The sequence below is a fragment of the Homarus americanus genome, unplaced genomic scaffold, assembly GCF_018991925.1.
Source record: "Homarus americanus isolate GMGI-L3 unplaced genomic scaffold, GMGI_Hamer_2.0 scaffold6317, whole genome shotgun sequence".
Taxonomy (NCBI): Eukaryota; Metazoa; Arthropoda; class Malacostraca; order Decapoda; family Nephropidae; genus Homarus; species Homarus americanus.
Window position 1 is genome coordinate 16,775,397 of NW_024730668.1, and position 5,057 is coordinate 16,780,453.

The window sequence follows — 5,057 nt, forward strand, 5'->3', positions numbered from 1 at the left end:
GAGAAGAACCACTAGGCCCATATGATATTAAATACAATTTGCCCGAAAATAAGAAGCTATCCTAGAAATTAAAGGACTATTAGAATTTGAATAAACATAGATCCGTTTATCAGTCCTGAATAATATTCACGGTGTCCCAAGGAATTATTTGTTAGGCGGAAAATGTCACGTAGGCCTAAGCTAACGCCTTCGAGAGGAACCGCAGGCTACAAATACTCCGGCCTTATTACAATGCAAGAGCGCCGCCGCAGCGCACTAACAAAACTCGAAAGCGTTTGGCAGTCACGCAATGATTTCATTTAGGCTTTCGCCAGAACCCACGCAGAAATTGGATAAGCAGAGGATGCTGCAGAGATTGGCACTGCATTTGAGACTGCCTTTGCAGGACTGAAGGATTGGCGATTCAGCCGCAGAAACGATCAGTGTAGGCTTGTCACCCGGTTACAAGGGTAACAAAGATCTCTTGAGGACGAGCGTTAACCCGAAAACAACTAAAACGACTCGACCAACATCAGCATTGGGTGATCAGTTCTACCACGCGGGTGCAGCCACGTACCTCAAATAAGCCAAGAAGCTTACCTACTGGCCATGGTCACCCGCGCGACCTAACTTCCGCCCATGGATGCCACTGAGAGTACACCGAAGCATTGAAGCAATCTGAGTAAATAAATGGCACACACACCGAGACCAAGCCTAGGGATACCCTAGAGGACTTTGAGGCCCAGGACTTGGGAGCAGGCGCGGGTTGACCAAGTAACATCCATAAATAACAAAACAATACTAAGCGCACTGAACATGGAAGTAATTTTTGTGTATTGTTTTTAGTCGTGCTAAGTGAACCAGGCGTACATGATTTAATTCCCTTTAATACATCTAATTTTCTTTATAATTCCGATCCTCCAGAGTATAACCTTTTATTCCCCAAGTAGTGAACAAAATTTAACCAAGAAGGATTACCCATCTATTACGAGGTGATACAATTTTATTTAAGGATTCCCTTAAGGACCGTTTGTGTGACATTTTTAAAACAACACTGCCTAATGAAGCTGCATAACGCTCCATTTCAACATATGAAAAATTCACTCCAGAGCAGTGAAGTTCGGGTGCATATTGGTAGCCACCATTTGTCGATATTTATAATGTGGAAACTATCAAAATTAAATTTACAATATGTACAGTCACAAACGCTATCCTTCCACGGAGTCCACGGACAATTCATTTTGTTTAATGATTTAAGTGTTCACCCACGCTGGTTCGATTTTATAAACGCTTCCACCAAACTATCTAATCTTCAAAGTAGTAGAATTAAAACCGAGTTTGCCGAAAAGTTAAACGACCAGACCTCAACATCACCCAATATAACCACTCTTTCATGGACGAAACGTTCTGATCTCCTGTGACACAGGCCTTTCAGACTTAGCCGGTGGTGACCGAAGATGCAATGACCCTGTCTCATCAACAGAAGTTTACCTATAAATAGGTTACACATCTGTTTATATTCAGGTTCATATATTCAACTTTCCGCCTATCAGTAAATATTTCAACGCACACAAGATAAGAGAATACCCACAAAACTACGTAAACGCTGAGTAAAACATAATAGCCGGGCGACGTTCGGAGCCGAAGGCCTTGGCGGACGAATCTTCCCTCGAAGGTACAAAAATCACCAAAATCCTCCACAAAACCAATACTGAACGGCAACGATGATACGTTACACCTAATATGCTCACGTTGACCTACACTCAGGATTATATAAACACTTTACTAACAAAACTAATAGGGTTTTGATATACATGACCAACCTGTTTAAGTAAGAAATTAACCAACCGTTACCACGAGGTCCAGTTTGGTCTCATGCAAAATGGAGGCTGGCGTTTTCAGGTATGTGTTGGGGTCATGGCACGGGTTGTGCAGTAATCATCTCCCCCTTAGGTTGGGCCGCACTGAGAACTTGGCCAGTGGGTTTGACTTAATCCTGTGATGGCGTCATATATCGTTCGTTTTCGAGATCCGGAATTTGGCAGTGTCGTTGGAGCGGCTGATGGTGGTGGTGATGGGTGCCTTTTGGGCTGTTTGGCGGATTTCGTTTCCTTGCAACGTCAGCATTCTTTGTTTTCACACCTTCGTCCAGTTGTCGTCCTCGGTGGCGGTGGCAGTGGTGGTGGAGTGGATGGCATTGTTCTTAGTTTCAGGGCTTCGTGGAAGGCCAGCAGCTAATCCGCTTTCGTGCGGAGCCTATAGTTGTTCGGGCCGTCGGATTGGTGGTTCAGGCGGGGGTCGCGGTTAGGAGGGCGTACACACTCCATAACCGGTGGTTAAGTGGCGGGATTATTTAATCCCGCCTACTCAAGAACAGACCGTGGTGTGAGCGGCGCCGCTGATTGGCTGATGGCTGATCAGCAGCTGGCCAATCAGCGAGCGAGGGTGACGCGAGTAGGCTGAGCATTTGTAGGGAGTGTAGTCACCTGTACTCCCTTTCCCCTCGGGCGCTTGGGGATGCTTTGTAACCAGAATCCGCAGCCCACATGCGAGCATAGCAGGCAGAGGTGTGAACCACTGGCAGCACAAAGTGACGACTCGTCCAATGGCATAATCTGTGGAAGAAGCAGGAGGAAAGCACCAGTAGAAGGAGGGTTGCAGATATGAGAAGGGTGAGCGGCGGAAGGAACAGGCAGGGAATGTGATGTTCTACAGGTGCAAAGTCCTCGGTGGCTCTGGGTGGATGTCTGGGTCCTGGGGCCACCTGCAGGATCATCAGGGCAGGAGCAGTAGGTTTCCTAGGATGGAGGGCACCCAGAAGGTTGTGGACGAGAGTGGTGCTGTAAGCGGCATTGGTGGGCAGACTGGTGAATGAGGCGCAGGCGTGGCTTGCTCGGGGTAATGCTGGGCTGGGCTTCACTCGATCGATGCTGACGGTGTCGTGTCTGCCGTTGCGGTTGATTGTCAGAACTTCGCTGACCGTGCAAGCACCGGGAATGGTCCGTCGTAGAGGCGTTGAAGTGGGTTGCGGTGAGAATCGCGCCTGACGAAGACATACTCAGCGTTAAAGTAGTGCAGGAGGGAAGTGTTCAGGGCGATGGGAAGCTGCGTGGGGCAGTAGCCCTTGAATGTAGAAACTTCCTGTAGTAGTGACGGCAGGTCGTGACGGACAGCAGGAGAGAAGTGGTGAAGGTCAGGAGGTGAAGTCCCGAGGTAGGTGAAAGGGTTCGCTTAGAGGAGATCTGCTGGATGCAGTCCATGTCTCTCTGTGTGATGCGCGGATGCCAAGGAGCACTACTAAGGGTAGCGCATCCGTCCAGCTGTAGGGGATCGCGTTGTACCTTGATGGCGTCCTTCAGCTGACGATGAAACCCCTCTACCATGCCGTTGGATTGAGGGTGATAAGCAGTAGTTCGGTGCCTGGTAGTGCCGAGGAACTGTAGGAGACTATGCCAGAGTTGTGACTCGAACTGGACTCCTCGGTCAGTGATGACAGTCGTGGGAGGACAGGAACGGGAAACAACCAGAATGGAAAGGATGGGTGGTACTGACTCTGCCTGTAGCATCAGGCATGGAATGGCTTCCATCCACCTGGTGAAACGGTCAATGCAGGTGAAGATGTAAGTGTTCTGCAGATGCTGGAAGAGGTCCCATGATGTCGAGGTGCAATACCTGGAAGCGTCCGTTGGGCACAGGAAACGTTTCTAAAAGGCCTGTGTGTCAACGAGAAATTTCCTGCCAGAAATGCGGTCAGTAATATGCATTTTTTAAGGATTTGTAGGAATATTGCCTATGATAGCAGACCTTAAGCTAAATGCTTGTCCGCCTGCTTGGATAAAACACCAGCATCTTTTTAGTTAACTGTACATCTCCACCACTAGCGTGGGGGTGGATGCTCCGGTAGAAACCGTAGAGTTTCTTGAGAGTGGAGGTGTTGACTAGCATTTTGGCAACCTTCTCTTCTGTGATAGGGAGTTGTATGTTTCTCCTGCTCAATTGTGTTCCAGGGCACTTTCATAGAGGGTAGTGTTGCAGCAGTTTTCTACTCTCACTTTGTGCAGGTCTTACATGCAGTTCCTCTGCTGGTACTTGTACAAGGATTTCCCATATGTATGGGTATCCAGGTCTCCCCGGTGGAAGTTGGCTTCTCCCCTCTTGTTTCCTCACTGAGTGGTGGCTCTCATAATTCACGAGACAATAGTACCACCGGCGTCGTGATACTGGTGTTAATCTTCATGTTTGTCTATTTCCACGGGTAGTTCTTATTGTGGTCTTCTTTATTTGCTCCTGACTGGGCGGGTGTTCATCTCAATGTTTGTTGTCCAACACAGCCCGGCAGTATCAGCTCGTTCATTCTGGGATTCGATATGACTGGGCACCAGTTAATAGATGATAACTTGCAGATCTTGTAGTTATAACCTTGCAGTAGGCCAAACACGGATGTTATGAGATGAATGTTGTCTCAGGTCTCAATGTAGTGCTTCAATAGCAAATCGTAAGTCAGTGTTTTTATTTATTTTATTTATTTTTTATACGATTTACACCCGGGCCAGGTCACTGACCACCATCTGGGCCAGGGAACGAAAATTTAATAATAATAATAATAATAATAATAATAATAATAATAATAATAAAGAACCATAAAGAAATAAAAAAAAAATTAAAAAGACCAAAAGTGAGAAACAATATATGTGTTATTTTGTTAATGGTAAGAGAAACAATTGAGATTCTGCAATTGTGTGTAAATGAGAGCAGAAAGTCAGATCAACAACCAGGACTTGGTCAACAACTGTGATGCCACATGGCAACAAAGGTCTACATTAAGACAACACATTATGGCTCCAATATCTTCCCAGACGAAGTCTCCCTTTTTTATTATTTCCACTACCTACTACTTGTGTATTACAATGTCTTGTAGACTGTTTATGGAAGGCAATGTCTGTCTTAGAGATCAGAGTAAGCAGCTGCCGGTGAGGCACTCACGTGGATGAGACAGTCACTCGTGGGAAGACTGGGAGAGAGTTCCATTTCTCATCAATCCTATGTGAGTGCGTTATTCATTGGGTCACCAATTGTAG